Below are 22966 nucleotides of genomic sequence, written 5' to 3' on the forward strand. Positions count from 1 at the left end.
AGAAATGATCAGTCCTAAAAAAAAATACATAAATGGCATCAATTTCAAAAAATTGCATAATAGTACAACAAAAAATCACCATACATCAATCTGATGTATGATGATTACTCTAAAATTTGAATTCCTTATGGTTTCCATCTTAATGAAATAAGGGAGTGGCCTTCGTATGAAATTGTGATCTGCAAAACCCAACTAACACCTTCAACAGAAATGTACTTTCATTCTATAGTTCAACATGAAAACATGTTGCTATATCATACATCAAATTAATTTTAAAAAATGAAATATACCTCCACAAAGAACATCATAGCCTTCTGATTGTTTCCTTATTTAATTGTAAAATGTTGGTCCAATTTATCCCCCTTGTAAAATTCCAACCATAGAAAGAAGGAGGTACCTGAGAATATGTAATAGGAAAGAAATTTATATGTTTTAAATATCATAAGAAAGCACATAAGAAAGTGAACCTCCAGTGTTCGTTAACATAAACAACATTATCCTCAAAACGATCACAAATAGCATCAAAATAAAAATGTCCTAACTGTTATAATTTTTTTTTCATTTTTTAATTCACTAATAGTTGTCACACTCTCTCTTAGTATATCTAAGAATCATGTAAACCAACCTTAACAGGGCCTCTGGTTGAAACGTGGAGCAATGCAGTAGGAAGGTTATTCAAATGACCTGCATCAAATAACCAAAAACTAAGAAACCCTAAAATCAAAACTATTACATGAAAAATTATAAATGTAATTTGCTATAAAGTTTAATTTTGGTTTATATTTGCATGTAAAGAAATGACTGAATTAGAAAAATGGTCCCTATGGTACAACGAAAATAACAAATTCAATCCAACTTCAGATTTCATTACAGCCCTTGAAGAACAAAAGAAGCAGCCAATATGTATTTGTCCTAAAAATGAAAGTTTCTGTCTAATGAAAATGGAATACTTTTTTTTAAGTGAAAGTAATATGCTAATGAAAGAAGAATGTTGTTTATATATTAAAAATTAAAGCAACCTACTATTTTTGTATGTTTTTTGGTATGAAAGAGTATTATAAAAAAATATAAAAATAAATTATACCTCCACTAATTCATTTTTGAACGTGATGATACTCATTTGTAGGACAGGTACATAATTGTAAACATGATACCCACCATTCTCCATTTTGCCCTTTTCAATCTGTAAAATCATTTAATAAAGAAAATATCAGTGAGCAACAACAAAGTTGCCTTGATTTTAACGATTTTATTACCTTTACATTTGTTAAAATTTTCTATGTGGTTAGCCTCTCTTGAAGGAAACCTATATAAAAAAATCTTCATATAATTACTAAGAAAATCCATACGATAGGAGTAAGAAAACAAATAATATGGATAAAGTAAATTATCCTAATAACGTTACTATCATTTCTTTATATTGTGGTTAGCCTCTGTTGAAGGAAACCTATATAAAAGAAATCTTCATATAATTACTAAGAAAATCCATACAATAGGAGTAAGAAAACAAATAATATGGATAAAGTAAATTATATTTTCTCTTCTCCATAAAAGCACCGTTCAAAACTGAGGAAAACCAACAGTAGTTGCATGTGTAATCCAAAATATGAAAAATTGAGTATACATCAAAAGAAAAAAAAAAAAGAACACGTACCAATATACACAACATCCATGCTCACACCTAATTGATTCTATAATATTTAGAATTTTTAAATATTAAGAAACTAAAAGAAAGTTGTAAGCAGTAGAAAAAATTTAAAAATAAAAAAAAATTAAGTTGCTATAATTTATAAAGATTGATTGAATTTGAATGTGTACCTTTTGTTTCTGATGACTTCCAATTAGAAGAAGATTCCCATCTATGGATATGTTTGTTATCACAACCTGAGAACAAAATAAAAATAAAAATTAGATTCTAAAGAAAATAAATAATTAAAAAATAATAATATAAATAATAGAGAGAGAGAGCCTTTGATGGGCTAGCAGCATGAAGATGCCTGCATGGTTGGCGTCCATCTTGTTTAGAAGCAATTGTGCAGAAGATTAAATATGTCAAATGATATGTCTAACAAATTAATAAAGTTTTGAAATTTTGTGTGATGAAATTAAAAGCACTTGAATCCAGTCAACTGTTCAGCTTCAAACAGATTGGGAGTCAACATTGAAGTAACAGGAACAACTTTTTCACGATACACAGACATCAATTCTTGAGGAACATACAGCCTTCCTTTATCACCCATCACTGGATCACAAACTAATAACGGAAAAACAAAACTACATACATTATATTTATATATACTTCACAAAAACAAAACATGTATGTGAATTGTGATTGGATGCTAAAAATGACAACTTACCATATGTAAGTGTACGATTAATGGATCGAAGCTTTTTAAGTACTTCTAATACATTTTCCAGAAAAGAAACTCAACCAATGTAACCTATAATTGTAAATGCATCAATAAAATGTAGCATCCCGGAATATCAAGATTAGAGTTGAAGGACTAAAAGTGTAAATTTTGAAGGGCAACTCGGCGAGTCCATGGATGGACTCGGCGAGTAGGGTTGCGACTTTGGTCGCGTGTCAAGTGGCCTACTCGTCGAGTAGGTGCTGAGTGGAGAAAACCCTAGATCCGGGGAATGAGCCCTATTTAAAGAACATTATACCCTCTCCCCAGCCTCTTTGATCCCCCTCGAAGTCCAGAAACCCTAGAAAGCGTGATTGTGGAAGATTGGAGTGCATTTGGAGCTTGGGGAGGTGTTCGTTGAAGAAATCTTGAAGGAGAAGAGGCTTGGATCAGAGGGCTTTGTTTAGATTCGGATCTCTTGCTGTTGGAGGCTTCATTTTGAGGTAATATCTCGTTCTTGGGTTGTGTTCTTCTAGATTCTTCATTTTGGGGTTGTGTGGGAAGCTTAGATTTGTGGCATCTTGAGTTTGAAGGATAGATCTGAGGTTGCTACCTCAGATCTGGAGTGGAGAAGGTCTTAAGAGCGTTAAAGTCCATGTTCTTGTGTTGTTGATGGAGCTATCTTGTCCTAAACCCCAAACCCTAGAGTAAAATGCCTAGATCTTCTTGGATTCACGTAAAGATTGCCACTTTACGTGATGGATGGGTTGTAGGAGGCTAGATCTATGTTATGGATCAATTGCATGGCCTGGAATGCTTCTGTATGGATTCAGACCGGTGGTACTCGGCGAGTCACAAGGGTGGACTCGACGAGTTGCTTGAAGATGAGCTGGAACTCGATGAGTTGGATGAACAACTCGGCGCGTAGGTCGAAGATAGCCTTAGACTCGGCGAGTCTGTTCTTGGACTCGGCGAGTCTTGTCGAAGAGTCCCAATATTTTTTGGTTGAGTCGAGAATCGGTGAGTCAAGGGATGACTCGGTGATTTGGGTGCGAGTGGACTCAGAGTCGTTGGACTCGGCGAGTCTTGGGGTGACTCAACGAGTTAGGTCGCGGATTGAGGAAGTTCTGAGCTTGGGGACTCGGCGAGTCATCGGGTTGACTCGGCGAGTAGAGTCAGTCAGGGGTTGACTTTGACTTTGTCCAAAGGTTGACCAGTTGTCTTCCAGGGGTATTTTGGTAATTAAGGGTATTTATTAAGTTGAGTGTTTTGGTGTTCAGTGGAGGAGTTCGTGTTGGAGTTTGGAGCAGCGGGATCTTATCCTTTCAGCCGACAGTTTCGAGGTGAGTTATCCTCACTATATCAACAGGGTCTAAGGCACCAAGGCCAGCCCTTTTATCGGATTGAGATCCGGGTATCTGTTGTTATGTTATTGCTTTGATATGGTTGCATCCTGGTAGTTAGGATGGTATTTGCTAGTGACCAGTTAGGTCGGTATCCTGTTAGAGTATGTTGTGTTATGTGATATGCTAGATCGGTTTGCCTGGATATGAATTGTTATGTGATTGTATGTTTATGTGCGCATGGTTGTTTGGACTGGAGTTGGGTTGAGGCGGGTCCTGCTTCGTGCTGTAGGCCAAGATACCCAAGGCGACCGGTTGTTCCGAAGGCCCAGCGAGCGGTCCGGATAGGCTGTAGGCCCCACGAGGGCGGACCAGACGTGCCGAGGCTCGGAGAGTGGACCATGCCGACTGAAGGCCCGGGCGCGGGCGGACCAGTCATACTGTAGACTCAGAGAGTGGACCAGGTGGGTTGAAGGCCCGGTGCTGGCGGACCAACCACACTGTAGACTCGAGGGACATAATTGGACTTGGAGGGTGGACCCGGTGGACTAAAGGCCCGACAAGGCGGACCAGTCCCACAGTAGACCCGATATGCATGGTTGTTCTGTGATTCGTTATGAGATAGCATGATATGTGTATGGTATATGTGGTTGGTATTTTGGGGGTATCTCACTAAGCTTCCGGGCTTACAGTTGTGGTTTAATGTTTTTCAGGTTCTTCAGGAGATCGTGGCAAGGCAAAGGCGTGATCATACCGCTCCTCATGATTTTGTAGTAATGTGATTCTGGGAATACTCTAAATGATTTGTATGTAATAATTTAATGAAATTGGGTTGTTTTTGAAAAAATTTAAATTGGCTGGATTTTTCGGTCGTTACAAGTTGGTATCAGAGCCTTGGTTTGAGTGAATTGGAGGAACACTCGTGTGACTCCAGTCTCAAATCGAGGAGGGTTTTCGAAAGAGAATTTAAAATGGTTTTCAAATTAAGTAAAGGAGGACGTGGAGGTACGATCAGCCGGAGCCAGTAAGTAACCCCAAAATACCATACATGATATTTGTTTTATTGAGCTTTGATAGAACAGCATGCTAGAGTTAGGCTAGGGATCTTCAGGATTTCTTGATGTGTTGCCTGATTTATGATGCCTGCTAGCCTAGGGTTTTCTTGTGAGAGATTTCTAGTGTTCCTCTAGTTGTGAGGATAGAGCGTTGTTATGTATGTTTTCGCTAGGGTGTTGTGGAAGTACTTCATACAAATATGGGTAGGTGTGGAAGGTAGTATGGGCCCGTACTACTGAAAGCACAGGACCCATACGCGTATTAGGGAAACCACGACCTCTGGGGTTGGGTTGAGAGTTGGTTCCCGAGATAGTGGGAAGTGTCTGAGATTTTGGTGGTTTATTTTCAATATGGAGATTTCAGGGCATGCTAGGAGTGGATACGGGTCAGGATCGGGAGCAGGAGAGGGAGTTCCGGGCGGGTCCGTACTGTCCGAGGTTGTCGGTCAGATGAGTACGCGCGAGTTGGATGCGAGGATTCGTGAGATCCTGCATGATGAGGTTGCTGCATTGTTCCGGGCCGAGTTGCCGGAACTGTTTGGGTCGATCAAGACCGCCATGGTGGAGTATTTTGATGAGCGTTATGCGGCTCTCACGGAGACGGCGGCCGCGGCAGCTACAGCGGCTGTAGCAGCGGCAGGGGGAGGAGTGAGTAGAGGTTTTTAGTATCGGGACTTCGATAATAAGAAGCCTCCCACCTTTGATGGAGTTCAGGATCCGATCGTTGCTATGAGATGGTTATCAGACGTGGAGGGGTGTTTCTTCACGTGTTCATGCCCTGCTGATCAGAGGATGAGGTGCGCTCTGAACCTGTTAAGGCTCGGGGCAAATGATTGGGGGAGATTGACCACGGGGTCATACTCGGATGCGCAAAGGGCTGCGATTTCATGGGATCAGTTCAGAGAGATGTTCAACACTTGTTATGTTCCGCAGGTCGAGAGGGAGAGGTTGGCTCAGGAGTTCCTTGAGCTGAAGCAGGATTCGGAGTCGGTGACGGAAATCACCAGGATGTTTACTGAGAGGGCGATGTTTTGCCCTGAGTTCGCTTCGGAGTAGGCTCAAATGTCCCAATATCTGAGTATGCTAAAGAGAGACATCAGATAGTTTGTGTCCGCGCAGAGGTGCGAGACCTTGTTGGAGTTACAGGAGGCCCCCAGGCGGCGTGAGGTAGAGATTGAGTTGCAGTTGCGTGAGCTGAGGCAAGCTCCGGTTCAGTCGCAGCCGGTGACGAAACGGTCTAAGATCGTTGATTCCAGGATGGGAGATCAGGGCAGCCACATTTGTGGAAAGTGTGGGAGGGGTCACGCCGGAGTTTGTCGGTCCGGTGGTACATGCCGCAAGTGCGGAAAGGAGGGGCACTATGCGAGGGATTGTCGGCAGTCAGTGCCGGTTCGGGATTTGAGGATATGTTATCATTGTCATCAGGTTGGACACTTGAGGGTCAACTGTCCACAGCTTGCTGCAGGACCGGTGCAGGCTCCAACACCAGCCACGTTGAGGATCACAGGTGGAGGTCAGGGTGGAGCGGAGCCCCCAAGGGCTTAGGGTCGTGCTTTTCAGCTTACAGCGGAGGAGGTTAGAGCAGTGTGGGATGCAGCTGCGGGTATGTTTCTTTCTTGTTGTCTTGTTTATTATGATTATTGTGGAGTATCGTTTATCTGCTAGTCCCGTTGGGTGATTTTCGTTTTGGTATCCGTTGTTCCTTGAGGGTTTGGCATGGTTATGGGTTAGTATTTCGAGTTTTCGCTGGTTGTCTTTTGTGAGGATTATTAGGGGATGCGGTGTTGATTTGAATGTCGGGAAGCATCTGCACTCTGAGGAGTGGATAATTGAAGATTGGTTTCCTTTCGAGCGGGGTGATCGGTGCGGAAATGTGTTTTTGCGAAGGTTGCTAGTGCTAGTGGGAATCAGTCTGTGTGTAAGTGTTGGGTTTTGTGCAACGTTATTTCGGGAGGTCGGTGATAGCGACCGGTGTGTAACATCCCGGAATCGTAAGAGTAGAGTTGAAGGGCTAAAAGTGTAAGTTTTAGAAGGTGACTCGGCGAGTCCATGGATAGACTCGGCGAGTCAGGTCGCGGCTATGGTCGCGTGTTTAGTGGCCTACTCGGCGAGTCCAAAGATGGACTCGGCGAGTAGGTGCTGTATGGAGAAAACCCTAATTTTCGGGGTTGAGCCCTATATAAAGAGTATTATACCCCTCCACAGCCTCCCTTATTCCCCCTTGAGTTCCAGAAAACCTAAATTCGTGGAGAGTTCATTTGTGGAGCAAATTAGATCTTGGAAAGGTGTTGGTTGAAGAAATCTTGAAGGAGAAGTGGCTTGGATCAAAGGGCTTTGCTTGGATTCGAGTTTGGTTGCTATTGAGGCACCTTTTGGAGGTAACACTTTCATTCTTGGGCTGTATCTTCCTAGTTTCATCATTTTGGGGTTTGTGGGGAGTATATCTTGGAATGTTTTGGAGTTTGGAGGTTAGATTTGAGGTTGCTGCCTCAGATCTGGAATATTGAAGGCCTAGAGTGCATTAAAGTTCCTGTGTTTGAGTGCTTAGTGAAGCCACCATGTCCCAAACCTTGGTTCTAAGGTGAATAAGGCTTAGATCTCCTTAGATTCACGTAAAGTTTGCCACTTTACATGATGGATGGATTGTAGGAGGTTGGATCTATGTTTTGGATCAATTGCATGGCCTGAGATGCTTCTGTATGGATTCAGACCGGTGGTACTCGACGAGTCACATGGGTGGACTCGACGAGTTACTTGAAGATGGCCTGGAACTCGACGAGTTGGAAGAACAACTCGGCGAGTAGGTTGAAGATAGCCTTGGACTCGACGAGTCCATTTGGACTCGGCGAGTCTTGTCGAGGAAGTCCCAATATTTTTGGTTGAGTCGAGGAATCGGTGAGTCAAGGGATGACTCAGTAAGTTGGGTGCGAGTGGACTCAGAGTCGTTGGACTCAACGAGTCTTGGGGTGAATCGGCGAGTTGGGTCGCTGATCGAAGGAGGCTCTGAGCGTATGGACTCGGCGAGTCATCGGGTTGACTCGGCGAGTAGGGTCAGTCAGGGGTTGACTTTGACTTGGCCAAGGTTGACCAGTTGTCTTCCAGGGGTATTTTGGTAATTAAGGGTATTTGTTGAGTTGTATGTTTTGATGTTCAGTGGAGGAGTTCGTGTCAGAGTTCGGAGCAGCGGGATCTTATCTTTTCACCCGACAGTTTCGAGGTGAGTTATCCTCACTATATCAACAGGGTCTAAGGCACCAAGGCCGGCCCTTTATTGTATTGAGATTCGGTTATGGTTATTATGTTATTGTTTGATGTGTCTGCATCCTAGTAGCTAGGATGGTACATGCTAGGAGGCCTTGCTAAGGTCAGTTTCCCGATATACAGAGTGGTGCTATGCTAGTGACCAGTTAGGTCGGTAACCCGGTTAGGGTAATGATATGCTATGTGATCTGCTTGCTCGTTTGTTGACCATGACTGTTATATGAATGTATGTTTTGTGCACATGGTTGTTGGACTGGAGATGGGTTGAGGCGGGTCCTGCTTTGTGCTGTAGGCCAAGATACTTAGGGCGAACCGGTTGTTCCGAAGGCCCAGCGAGTGGTTCGGATAGGCTGTAGGCCCCACGAGGGCGGACCAGACGTGCCGAGGCTCGGAGAGTGGACCAGGCCGATTGAAGGCCCAATGCGGGCGGACCAGTCACACTGTAGACTCAGAGAGTGGACTAGGTGGGTTGAAGGCCCGATGCGGGCGGACCAAACCCACTGTAGACTCGAAGGACATGACTAGACCTGGAGGATGAATCCGATGGACTGAAGGCCCGATACGGCGGACCAATCACACAGTAGACCCGATATGCATGGTTGTTCTATGTTCTGTTATGTTATGTATGTTTTGTATGTTTTGGACCGGAAGGTCGCAGCCTGGAAGGGCGTATGCGTGGTGGGTATCTTGGGGGTATCTCACTAAGCTTTCGGGCTTACAGTTGTGGTTTAATGTTTTTCAGGTTCTTCAGGAGACCGTGGCAAGGCGAAGGCATGATCGTACCGCTCCTCGTGATTTTGTAGCAATGTGATTCTGGGAACACTCTAATAATTTGTATTGAAAACCTTTTTGTAAACATTTTAATGAAAATCGGGTTGTTTTGAAAAATTTAAATTTGGTTGTATTTTTCGGATATTACAAGTTGGTATCAGAGCCTTGGTTTGAGTGAATTGGAGGAACACTTGTGTGACTCCAATCTCAAATCGAGGAGGGTTTTCAAAAGAGAATTTAAAATGGGTTTCAAAATAAGTGAAGGAGGACGCGGAGGTACGATCAGTCGGAGCCAGTAAGTAGCCCCAAAATACCATACATGACAATTGTTTTCTTGATCTTTGATAGAACAACATGCTAGGGTTAGGCTAGGGTTCTTCAGGATTTCTTGATGAGTTGCCTGATTTATGATGCCTGCTAGCCTAGGGTTCCTTGTGAGAGATTTCTAGTGTTCCTCTAGTTGTGAGAATAGAGCGTTGTTATGTATGTCGCTAGGGTGTTGTGGGAGTACTTCATACAAATATGGGTTGGTGTGGAAGGTAGTATGGGCCCGTACTACTGAAAGCACGGACTCATACGCGTATCGGGGAAACCATGACCTCTAGGGTTGGGATGAGAGCTAGTTCCCGGGATAGTGGAACATGTCTGTGATTTGGTGTTTTATTTTCAGTATGGAGATTTCAGGGCACGCTGGGAGTGGATCCGGGTCAGGATCAGGAGCAGGAGAGGGAGTTCCGGGTGGGTCTGTACAAGCCGAGGTTGTCAGCCAGATGAGTACGCACGAGTTGGATGCGAGGATTCATGAGATCTTGCATGATGAGGTTGCTGCATTGTTTCGGGCTGAGCTGCCGGAGTTGTTTGGGTCGATCAAGACCGCCATGGTGGAGTATTTTGATGAGCGCTATGCGGCTCTCGCGGAGACGGCTGCCGCGGTGGCTACCGCAGCAGTAGCAGCGGCAGGGGGAAGAGCCAGTAGAGGTTTTCAGTATCGGGACTTCGATAATACGAAGCCTCCCACTTTCGATGGAGTTCAGGATCCGATCGTTGCTATGAGGTGGTTATCAGATGTGGAGGGATGTTTCTTCACGTGTTCATGCCCTGCTGATCAGAGGGTAAGGTGTGCTCTGAACCTGTTGAGGCTCGGAGCAAAGGATTGGTGGAGATTGACCACGGGGTTGTACTCGAATGCGCAAAGGGCTGCGATTTCATGGGATCGGTTCAGAGAGATGTTCAACACTCGTTATGTTCCGCAGGTCGAGAGGGAGAGGTTGGCTCAGGAGTTCTTGGAGCTGAAACAGGATTCAGAATCGGTGACGGAAATCACCAGGATGTTTACTGAGAGGGTGATGTTTTGCCCTGAGTTCGCTTCGGAGCAGGCTCAGATGTCCCGATATCTGAGTATGCTAAAGAGGGACATCAGACAATTTGTGTCTGCGCAGAGGTGCGAGACTTTGCTAGAGTTGCAGGAGGCTGCCAGGCGGCGTGAGTTAGAGATTGAGTTACAGATGCGTGAACTGAGGCAAGCTCCGGTTCAGTCGCAGCCGGCGAAAAAACGGTCTAAGACCGTTGATTCCAGGATGGGAGATCAGGGTAGCCACGTCTGTGGAAAGTGTGGAAGGGGTCACGCCGGGGTTTATCGGTCTGGTGGAGCATGCCACAAGTGCGGAAAGGAGGGACACTATGCGAGGGATTGTCGGCAGTCAGTGCCGGTTCGGGATTTGAGGATATGCTATCATTGTCATCAGGTTGGATATTTGAAGGTCAACTGTCCACGGATTGCTGCAGGACCGGTGCAGGCTCCAGCACCGGCTACGTTGAGGATCACAGGTGGAGGTCAGGGTGGAGCGGAGCCCCCAAGGGCTTAGGGTCGTGTTTTTCAGCTTGCTGCTGCGGGTATGTTCTTTTGCTGTTTTTGATTATTTATGATTGTTGTGGAGTATTGTTATCTGCTTGTTTCATTGGTTGGTTATGGAATTGCGCTTCGGGTTTTCGTGTGGTATCCGTTGTTCCTTGAGGGTGTGGCGAGTTGTGATCAGGATTTTGTTTTGGTATCCTTTGTTCCCTAAAGGATCGATATGGTTATGGATTTGTACTTCGAGCTATCGTTGATCATCTTTGTGAGGATGTGTGGCAGATGCGACGTTGGTTTGAAGGCCGGGTAAATTCTGCAGTCTGAGGAATGGATAGTTGAAGATTGGGTTCTTTTTGAGCGGGGTGTGCAGCGTGGAAACATGATTATTATGAAAGTTGTTGGCGCTGGTGAGAAACATTTTACGTGTAAGTGTTGATTTTCTGCAAGGTTACTTTGGGAGATCGGTGATGGCGACCGGTGATTTATTTCCAGTATCTTAAGTGGGGGAGAATTGGAGATTCTCCGGATGATCGTTGGGTCTGAGAGGTTGTTTAGCTGCTTGGGAAAATTCAGCGATATTTCTATCAGTCGAGAGCAGGCTCGTATGGGTGAGTAACAGGCGTGCGGGGCGGAATACAGACCTAGAGCAGTTAATTGTGGAAGGCATGGGAGCGGGCCGGGATCGAGGATTTATGATGGAGATAGAGTTCGGAACCCCTAGAGGGCTAGAACGGTATGCACAGGAGGATTTCCCGAAGGGATAGTTCGGAATGATGAATGTTAGTTGAGCGGTCCGGATAGACTGAAGGCCGGTAGGCGTACCAGTCAGGCCGAAGGCTCGGAGGACGGTCCAGTCAGATGGGCTGAAGGTCCTGAGATCGGTCCAGATTGGCTGAAGGCTTGGGGAGGCGGTCCAGTCATGCTGAAGACTCTGCGAGTGTTGTTGGATCGGTTCGAGGTTGTGGGTTGCGTATGTTGCAGTGGGATTACATTAGGAGGTCTGGCCCCGGGCAGCAATTTTGAGCAGTGAAGGTGGTGCATGGGCTTGAAAGTCCCTGCGATGAGAATCAGAGTAGTGGTGATGCATGGATGTCGGGAACGCTTTAAAGAGGTAGTGTAGCATGGGATGAGCACCATAGTGCCTGTCATGGTGATTGGGCGGATGAGTGATTTCCTTGGTAAGGAAAGAGGGAGGAATGAAATTCCGAAAAGGGAGTGCGAATTCACGGAAGTGAAAGCGGCAGTGTAGAGTTACGATCGGAGTGGTCCGTCGATGGTCTTCGAGTAGTGTGTTGCGGCGGTAGAATAAAAGCTCATTCGACTTGATATGTTGCTTAGGGCGCGGATGGAATACCGCAGGCATAAAGCCAGGGAGAGGGGTTCGGAAGGGATACAGAGAAAGAGTCTTGGACTCTCAGAGTAATTCTGATCAGGGTTTCGGGTATGTATCAGCGGTTCATCCTGGAAGGATGTTTTGAGGATATCATCAGTGTATCAGGTTATCCAAACCTGAGGGTGCTAGGACGAGATCAGCATGTGTGTGTGACTGCGGGAGGAGAACTCGGGGGAGTTGCTCCGGAATGGAAGAATGGGTCTTTCGGTTGTCATGGGATGGGTAGAGTGGAATTCGGATCGGGGATCCGATGGTTCGTGGCTTTATAGCAACATGAGTCAAGTGAAAGATGAGAATTGGAGCAGTAAGGCATCATGGGTAATTCTCGGTTGTTGAGTGTGGATTATCGGAGGGTACAGCTGGTGCCCGGTTTGAGTAGGTGGAGGGGACACCGTATGGAGGGAGAAAGTGAGCTTCTGGTTTCTATGGTTGTACCTTGAGGGACTTGGTTCGGTCAAGGTCAAGTGGCGCGTCGTGGGAAGTAATTTGAAGATGAGATGTCGTAGGCTTCGAGGACGAAGCCTAATTTAAGTGGGGGAGAATTGTAACATCCCGGAATCGCAAGAGTAGAGTTGAAGGGCTAAAAGTGTAAGTTTTAGAAGGTGACTCGGCGAGTCCATGGATAGACTCGGCGAGTCAGGTCGCGGCTATGGTCGCGTGTCTAGTGGCCTACTCGATGAGTCCAAAGATGGACTCGGCGAGTAGGTGTTGTATGGAGAAAACCCTAATTTTCGGGGTTGAGCCCTATATAAAGAGCATTATACCCCTCCGCAGCCTCCCTTATTCCCCCCTTGAGTTCCAGAAACCCTAAATTCATGGAGAGTTCATTTGTGGAGCAAATTAGAGCTTAGAAAGGTGTTGGTTGAAGAAATCTTGAAGGAGAAGTGGCTTGGATCTAAGGGCTTTGCTTGGATTCGAGTTTGGTTGCTATTGAGGCACCTTTTGGAGGTAACACTTTCATTCTTGGGCTGTATCTTCCTAGTTTCATCATTTTGGGGTTTGTGGGGAGTATATCTTGGAATATTTTGGAGTTTGGAGGTTAGATTTGAGGTTGCTACCTCAGATCTGGAATATTGAAGGCCTAGAGTGCATTAAAGTTCCTGTGTTTGAGTGCTTAGTGAAGCCACCATGTCCCAAACCTTGGTTCTAAGGTGAATAAGGCTTAGATCTCCTTAGATTCACGTAAAGTTTGCCACTTTATGTGATGGATGGATTGTAGGAGGTTGGATCTATGTTTTGGATCAATTGCATGGCCTGAGATGCTTCTGTATGGATTCAGACCGGTGGTACTCGACGAGTCATATGGGTGGACTCAACGAGTTGCTTGAAGATGGCCTGGAACTCGACGAGTTGGAAGAACAACTCGGCGAGTAGGTTGAAGATAGCCTTGGACTTGACGAGTCCATTTGGACTCAGCGAGTCTTGTCGAGGAAGTATTAATATTTCTGGTTGAGTCGAGGAATCGGTGAGTCAAGGGATGACTCGGTGAGTTGGGTGCGAGTGGACTCAGAGTCGTTGGACTCAACGAGTCTTGGGGTGACTCGGCGAGTTGGGTCGCTGATCGAAGGAGGTTCTGAGCGTATGGACTCAGCGAGTCATCGGGTTGACTCGGCTAGTAGGGTCAGTCAGGGGTTGAATTTGACTTGTCCAAGGTTGACCAGTTGTCTTCCAGGGGTATTTTGGTAATTAAGGGTATTTGTTGAGTTGTATGTTTTGATGTTCAGTGGAGGAGTTCGTGTCAGAGTTCGGAGCAGCGGGATCTTATCTTTTCAACCGACAGTTTCGAGGTGAGTTATCCTCACTATATCAACAGGGTCTAAGGCACCAAGGCCGGCCCTTTATTGTATTGAGATTCGGTTATGGTTATTATGTTATTATTTGATGTGTCTGCATCCTGGTAGCTAGGATGGTACATGCTAGGAGGCCTTGCTAAGGTCAGTTTCCCGATATACAGAGTGGTGCTATGCTAGTGACCAGTTAGGTCGGTAACCCGGTTAGGGTAATGATATGCTATGTGATCTGCTTGCTCGTTTGTTGACCATGACTGTTATATGAATGTATGTTTTGTGCACATGGTTGTTGGACTGGAGATGGGTTGAGGCGGGTCCTGCTTTGTGCTGTAGGCCAAGATACCCAGGGCGGACCGGTTGTTCCGAAGGCCCAGCGAGCGGTCCGGATAGGCTATAGGCCCCACGAGGGCGGACCAGACGTGCCGAGGCTCGGAGAGTGGACCAGGCCGACTGAAGGCCCAATGCGGGCGGACCAGTCACACTGTAGACTCAGAGAGTGGACCAGGTGGGTTGAAGGCCCGATGCGGGCGGACCAACCCCACTGTAGACTCGAAGGACATGACTAGACCTGGAGGATGGATCCGATGGACTGAAGGCCCGATACGGCGGACCAGTCACACAGTAGACCCGATATGCATGGTTGTTCTATGTTCTGTTATGTTATGTATGTTTTGTATGTTTTGGACCGGAAGGTCGCAGCCTGGAAGGGCGTATGCGTGGTTGGTATCTTGGGGGTATCTCACTAAGCTTTCGGGCTTACAGTTGTGGTTTAATGTTTTTTAGGTTCTTCAGGAGACCGTGGCAAGGCGAAGGCGCGATCGTACCGCTCCTCATGATTTTGTAGCAATGTGATTCTGGGAACACTCTAATAATTTGTATTGAAAACCTTTTTGTAAACATTTTAATGAAAATCGGGTTGTTTTGAAAATTTTAAATTTGGTTGTATTTTTCGGATGTTACAGGTGGTTGATAGTCAGTGCCCTAACTGGGGGAGAATTGGAGAATTCTCCGGAGGATCGACGAGTATGAAAGGTTGTTTACCTGCATGGGATTCAGTAGTGTCTCGGTCAGCCAAGGGCATTGGTTGGTATGAGTAAATGGCAGGCGTGCGGGGCGGGATACAGACCAAGAGATTGATTGTGCAGGGCCTGGGAGCAGGCCGGGATCGAGTATGTATGATGGAGATAGAGTTCGGAACCCCCTAGGGGGCTAGAACAGTATGCATGGGAGGATTTCCCGGAGAGGTAACTCGGAATGTTGATTGCTAGTTGAGCGGTCCGGCTAGACTGAAGGCCAATAGGCGTACCAGTCAGGCCGAAGGCTCGGTGAATGGTCCAGTTAGACTGAAGGCCTTGGAGGGCGGTCCAGGTCTGCTGAAAGTTATGAGAGTGGTCCAGTTGGCTGAAGGTCTGGTAAGGCGGTCCAGTCATGCTGAAGACTCTGTGGGTGTCGTTAGATCGGTACGAGGTAATGAATTGAGTATGCTGCGATGTGTTAGCATCATAAGGTCTGGACCCGGGAATTGATCATGATTAGTGGAGATAGTGCATGGACTCGAGAGTCCTTGCGAGCAGATTCAGGGTATGTGTGTTGCATGGATAGCGGTTATGCTATAAAGGGGTGGTGCAGCGTTGGGTGAGCACCGTGGCACTTGTCGTGGTGACAAGGCAGCCAAGTGGATTTCCTTGGTAAGGAAAGAGGAAGAGAGGAGTGTAGCTCTGAGAGAAAGAGTAAATTCGCGGAAGTGGAAGTGGCAGTGTAGAGTTATGATCAAAGTGGTCCGACGGTGGTCATTGAGCAGCGTGTGCGGCGGCGGTATGGGATGACATCATGAGGGGATGTCTGCTGAGGTCGCAGAAGGAAATTCTGAGGTTGTAAAGTCAAGAGGCTCGTAAGGGATGCAGGTATGGAGTTTTGGATTCCAAGCTTTTTTTCAGTGAAGGAATTGTGTAGTAGTGGTTCGTCCTGAGGGATGTTTTGAAGGTCGTCAGTGTGATGGGTTTTTTTAACCCGAGGGTGCTAGAGCTAGTTCAGCATGTGCATGTGATTGCAAGAAGAGAACTCATGGGAGTTGCTCTAAAGAGTGTGTATTTCTGTCAGCATGGGATGGATAAAGTGGGATTCGGATCAGGGATCCGGTGGTTCATGGTTTTCTAGCTCATATGGGTCGAGTGATTGTTGAGAATTGGAGCAGTGATGCATCATGGGAAGTACTCGGTTGTTGAGTACGATTATCAGAGGGTACAACCGATGCCCGGTTTGAGATGGTGGTCAGGACACCGCAAGGAAAGAGAAAGCGAGTTCGAGTTTCAATGGGTATGCCTTGAGGGACCCGGTCCGGTTAAGGCCAGGTGGCGTGTCGTGGGAGTATTTTTGGAGTTGAGTTGTCGTAGGCTTCGAGGACGAAGCCTAATTTAAGTGGGGGAGAATTGTAACATCCCGGAATATCAAGAGTAGAGATGAAGGACTAAAAGTGTAAATTTTTGAAGGGAAACTCGGCGAGTCCATGGATGGACTCGGCGAGTAGGGTCGCGACTTTGGTCGCGTGTCAAGTGGCCTACTCGGCGAGTCCAAAGATGGACTCGGCGAGTAGTTGCTGAGTGGAGAAAACCCTAGATCCAGGGAATGAGCCCTATTTAAAGAACATTATACCCTCTCCCCAGCCTCTTTGATCCCCCTTGAAGTCCAAAAACCCTAGAAAGCGTGATTGTGGAAGATTGGAGTGCATTTGGAGCTTGGGGAGGTGTTCGTTGAAGAAATCTTGAAGGAGAAGAGGCTTGGATCAGAGGGCTTTGTTTAGATTCGGATCTCTTGCTGTTGGAGGCTTCATTTTGAGGTAATATCTCGTTCTTGGGCTGTGTTCTTCTAGATTCTTCATTTTGGGGTTGTGTGGGAAGCTTAGATTTGTGGCATCTTGAGTTTGAAGGATAGATCTGAGGTTGCTACCTCAGATCTGGAGTGGAGAAGGTCTTAAGAGCATTAAAGTCCCTGTTCTTGTGTTGTTGATGGAGCTATCTTGTCCTAAACCCCAAACCCTAGAGTAAAATGCCTAGATCTTCTTGGATTCATGTAAAGATTGCCACTTTACGTGATGGATGGGTTGTAGGAGGCTAGATCTATGTTATGGATCAATTGCATGGCCTGGAATGCTTCTGTATGGATTCAGACCGGTGGTACTCGGCGAGTCACAAGGGTGGACTCGACGAGTTGCTTGAAGATGAGCTGGAACTCGACGAGTTGGATGAACAACTCGGCGAGTAGGTTGAAGATAGCCTTAGACTCGGCGAGTCTGTTCTTGGACTCGGCGAGTCTTGTCGAAGAGTCCCAATATTTTCTGGTTGAGTCGAGAATCGGTGAGTCAAGGGATGACTCGGTGATTTGGGTGCGAGTGGACTCAGAGTCGTTGGACTCGGCGAGTCTTGGGGTGACTCGACGAGTTAGGTCGCGAATTGAGGAAGTTTTGAGCTTAGGGACTCGGCGAGTCATCGGGTTGACTCGATGAGTAGAGTCAGTCAGGGGTTGACTTTGACTTTGTCTAAAGGTTGACCAGTTGTCTTCCAGGGGTATTTTGGTAATTAAGGGTATTTATTGAGTTGAGTGTTTTGGTGTTCAGTGGAGGAGTTCGTGTCGGAGTTTGGAGCAGCGGGATCTTATCCTTTCAGTCGGCAGTTTCGAGGTGAGTTATCCTCACTATATCAACAGGGTCTAAGGCACCAAGGCCAGCCCTTTTATCGGATTGAGATCCGGGTATCTGTTGTTATGTTATTGCTTTGATATGGTTGCATCCTGGTAGTTAGGATGGTATTTGCTAGTGACCGGTTAGGTCGGTATCCTGTTAGAGTATGTTGTGTTATGTGATTTACTAGATCGGTTTGCCTGGATATGAATTGTTATGTGATTGTATGTTTATGTGCGCATGGTTGTTTAGACTGGAGTTGGGTTGAGGCGGGTCCTGCTTCGTGCTGTAGGCCAAGATACCCAGGGCGGACCAGTGGTTCCGAAGGCCCAACGAGCGGTCCGGATAGGCTGTAGGCCCCACGAGGGTGGACTAGACGTGCCGAGGCTCGGAGAGTGGACCAGGCCGACCGAAGGCCCGGGTGCGGGCAGACCAGTCATACTGTAGACTCAGAGAGTGGACCAGGTGGGTTGAAGGCCCGGTGCGGGCGGACCAACCACACTGTAGACTCGAGGGACATGATTGGACTTGGAGGGTGGACCCGGTGGACTGAAGGGCCGACAAGGCGGACCAGTCCCACATTAGACCCGATATGCATGTCTGTTCTGTGATTCGTTATGAGATAGCATGATATGTGTATGGTATATGTGGTTGGTATTTTGGGGGTATCTCACTATGCTTTCGGGCTTACAGTTGTGGTTTAATGTTTTTTAGGTTCTTCAGGAGACCGTGGCAAGGCAAAGGCATGATCATACCGCTCCTCATGATTTTGTAGTAATGTGATTCTGGGAATACTCTAAATGATTTGTATTGAAAACCTTTTTGTAATAATTTAATGAAATTGGGTTGTTTTTGAAAAAATTTAAATTGGTTGGATTTTTCGGTCGTTACACAAAACAATAACACTTTTTCTAAGTTGTAATGTTGAAGAAAATGTTTTTTTGTATTAGAAAAAAAGATAGAAAATAGCAGTCAATACATGTGTGTAGTATAGTAGATTATTGGCTTCTAGGCCTTCAATTAACTCCTAAGGTTGATTTCCATTTGGAACTTGCCCCTTGAAAGTTCCTACAAAATTTTGCTGTTGTTGTTAAAGCCATGGATAGATTTAAATTCACAAATATGTCCCTCAATGTTGGGGTCGCTTAAACTTGCATGTATGATTTGAGAATTGCACTCACATAATCGGATCAACATCATAACCTAGTAATTGGAGTGGAAAGACAACAGATCTATTGCCAACATAACCCTAGAGAGAGAGAAACTTGATAACATGATTCAGTATCTGTCAGTCTGAGCATGATCCTTTGTAGTAAACAAATCTGAATGTTGGCTTAAGATGATGAACATGCAGAGTCATAAACACAAAGCTGTGTAAATTAGTGGAGAACTTCCATTGCTAGAACTAATAGTGCAGTGAGAAGAAGAAAAAACCATTGTAATTTCAACTAATTTCCTGATTTTGATCAATCATCGAATGTTAATTCACAATAAATCAAACTAATTTCCAGTCAAACGGTGGGAGAGGACGAAAAGTGGAACGAACCTGAACAGTGTGAGACTGAATTCTGAGAACCCGGCCCGTTTCCGATGGTAAAGCTAAACATAGGATTGGAGGTGCCATTTTTTGCGAATCCTTCTTCGAACTCCTAGCCCTTCTATTCGAATCCATTGACACACACACACACACAAATAATGAATTGATTTTACTACGCACAATCAGTTTAAATCAACAAAATGTACATATAAAACTTCTTCTTCACCTGAAATAACATAATCTTCGAAATGCGATCGATTCAGAACAGATATTATTAGCACATGGTTCTTTGTGTTCGTGTTTTTTAGGATTTCCAGATTCCCTACGCGAACCCTAGAAAACAACATAACAATACCAACAAAAGTAGTAGAAATAAAAAGAACGAAATTGAAGAAAGGAAGAATACGATGGAGATACCGATGGAGGTTTTTCACTGGCTTCCATCTCCGATATCTCTTCTTTGAAGCCACAGGTAAGAAATCGGAAACGTAAAGACATCATCTGAAGTTTGTTTGTAAGAAACAAAGTATCCCTCTTCTGATTGAGTTCGTGGAGACCGAAGTCTGTTTCTGAGGAGCAGTGGTCGATGCTGGAAACCCACGTAGGCTAAAGCTGAAGTTGAAGGTGCCAATTGTCCCTTTCGGGATCTCTTTCAACAAACCAAAGCCATTTGTGTGTGGGTTATCTTGCGACACCAAAGCAGTTGCATACCTTGTATTGGAGCGAGTCGGCCGAACCAAAATTGCAAGCCAAACACCCACCTTAAAAACCCTACTATTGATCGGTCGACCATCATTTCCCCTAAACCCAATGATGATTTGAGCCCTAATTTGGAAGAGGGTCTGCAGGATCGTTGTGTTTTTCTTCTTCGCCGATGTAGCAGGACTCGGTGTTTGGCGAGAGGGATAGAGAGAGTTCTGGATAATGGCCTTTAATCGAGAAAAATAAAGAGAAAGAGGGAGACGGTAATATGTAAGCATTTCATTGGAGAAGAAAACGGTGGAGAAGGAGAACTCGGCACGTACCTGTGAGTAAGCCAGTTCAGCCACCGCCATTGACCATATAGTGAGTGAGGAGGATGCATACAATATTTGATGAGGAACGAAATTTGATAAAACCCAAAAACACTAAAAGTGTAGCGGTTAAAATAAAAATAAACCCATTTGACACAAGTGACAATAAGGAAATAAACAAAGGACCAAAACTACTTTTGCAACTTTACTGTAGCTAAGGACATACAATTTTAATATATAACTAGATGCGTTCCCCTACGTTGCGGGGGTTTAAAGGTGTTTCTTTTGTGTGCAACTATAGTACATCACGTTAATTGGTAACCACGATAAAATATGTTGCTATTCTCTACAATTCGCCCATTTGCAAACACAGTAAAAAAATGAATGTACATTGGTATTTTGATGATCAAAATCACAGAAAACGAAACATTAAAATGAAAGTACATTGCTTTATTTTGTTTACTATATGCCAAAATCCACCAGCGGTTGAAATTGCTGAAACAGTTATGCTGTAAGCATATGCTCCACTTTTTCTTTTAGCTGATATGTGTTATCCCATCCAGATGGAAGTCCTTCATCTTCATAATCTTTTTGTTCCATGTTTAAATCTGCGGTGCGACACATTAGTTTTTCCAAACTACGAAACATCTGAAACTTACCATGACAGATTATGGGGTCATAACTTTACTAGAAAAAATGATGGAAAAATAAAGGATGTAAGGGGGTGTTTGAACTCAATTGGTTTACCCATAACCCGTCCGCCAAATCGGATCAAATAAAAATGGGGTTTTTAAATATCGACACCCTGCAGTCTTTTTTAACAGTTTTTTGGTAGCACCTTGTAGTTCTTATTGTAGTTAATTTGTGGTTTTATTTATTATACAATCTTCAAATCCAAAACTTATGCAGGAAAATATTCAGTTTTCCTTCAGGTAGGGTTACCCGCGTAGTAAAAAAATAAATGAAACTTCAACACAATCATTGGAGACGGAAAGATCAATAGAATAAGTAAAGAAAGAAAGAAAGTTACAATTGCATGTTCTGTGAAATTTTTCTGTAACATAACATGTATGAGTAAAAAGAGTCCTATTTTAACAAAAAAGATAGAAAACTATATGAAAGTGATTCCCTTTTATCTCGTGGACATTAAATTCGACAGTTGAGCGAATTTAAGGTGATAAGGTAGTGGAATGATCAAAGTAAAGTGATTTTGTAGGTGTTCTTTCAGGCGATGTACTAAAGTGTGTTACAGTTAATTACATAAGCAAACCTGTGAGTTACTTTCTCATATTTCATCACTTTACTACTCTATGTATGTGTACCAATGCAGAAAAAGCAAAAAATGCATTGTAATGAATTTGTTAGTTAGATGAGATACATAAAGAAATTATACAATAAAAAGTAGAAGCTACATCAGCAAATTATAAATACCTTGTTTACATAAGATACATCTTCCTGTAATCCACTAATGTTGCAGCCTGTTTTCACATTTGAAGCTTTTTGGTTAACCTGGGTGTCTACAATTCTATAACGGGGCATGGTAAGGGAAATTAAGTTAGACAAGAAAGTTAAACGATGATGTGCTCCTAAATGGTACGATGAGCACATTCATAGATTCTAAACAAAGCATTAAGGACCTATATAAATGAATGATTCATTAAAACAATTATATCCATCCATTATAGAACCGAACTTATAATGGGAAAATGTAGCTGCTATAGGTTTTAAGTTCCATAATATTTCCATTCTTAATATATATTTATTAATGCATTACTATTATTGCATCGGATCCTGAATGATTAAAATAAAAAGCCTTCAACTCCATTGAGAAATTGCAGCTAACACTAAATGATCACAAAATACTAAATTACCCTTGGAACAAAATCTTTATTGACCTTTATTCTAAAATGTATAACATAGTGAAAAAGTGAAAGTCAACTCTTCCAGAAGTAACAATCTGAAGTGTCAACATAAAATGCATACAAACATTTGTACATGGTTAATAATTAGGAAATTAGCCCCCCAAAAAAAGTTTCCACATGATAAGTTGTTGCTTATTTATGCCAAATCCCAAGAACCACATGTCATGATTAAATCTTAAGGGCAAAATAGTCATTTAGTCTTATGTACACAATTTATTCAGTATAAGAATAAAAAGAAAGTAGGTCTTACTTGTAGAGTATTAACTTGATCTGCCTTCTTAAGAAGAACTCGAATCTTATCATCTTGACCACGTAAAGACCAAATATGTAGAAGGAAATAAAATAAGACAGTTGACTCAAATAATAGAAATCGATAACCTTACCTTGAAGAAAACAAAAAAAGAACGGATGTTTTAAATGAAAAAACTACCCTTGATGAAAGGCATAGACAAAAGTAAAAGAAAAAGGAAGTCACTCAACCTAGTAGATATTTTAAAAGACAAAACTACCATTGATGAAAATCATAGACAAAATACATACCGCAATGTTCCAAAATAATAGTAGTATTCCTTCTTCCTTAATGATAAAATCATAAATAGTTAAAGAATATCTTAAAAAAGATGTCATTGCCACCTGTTTCAAGGTCCGAGATAATTTTTTTTGCTTGGAACTACAACGAATATCTTAGGAAAAGTGAAAAGCCCGAAAAAAGCTGCAAAAGAAATCCCAAATTCAGCAACATTTCCATCAGAACAGAAGGAAGTTGGTTCACGGCAATGAAAGGTACCTGTTTCGTCATCATCAATGTCTGAACCTTTATTATGAAGACTTAAAGCCTTTTTTTATGATTTCCTTGATGATTTTAAATGTAAGAAATCACAAAGCTAACCCAAATTGGACATTTTTCAAATGGTTATAAAGCTTCCACATTGTTGCCAAAACAAATAGCAGTGTTGTCATGTATCAGATGACACCCATACCTGATTGAACCAAAACAAAAAGTAA

The 22966-nt window shown here is 43.9% G+C and overlaps 1 pseudogene; it reads right to left on the bottom strand.

Annotated features, from left to right (window-relative positions):
* Positions 1–354: 354 nt before the first annotated feature.
* On the bottom strand, positions 355–19128 carry LOC145009399 (pyridoxal kinase-like; annotated as a pseudogene).
* Positions 19129–22966: the final 3838 nt, after the last annotated feature.

Source organism: Lactuca saligna, chromosome 8 (genome assembly GCF_052625555.1).
Source record: "Lactuca saligna cultivar CGN05327 chromosome 8, ASM5262555v1, whole genome shotgun sequence".
Lineage (NCBI taxonomy): Eukaryota > Viridiplantae > Streptophyta > Magnoliopsida > Asterales > Asteraceae > Lactuca > Lactuca saligna.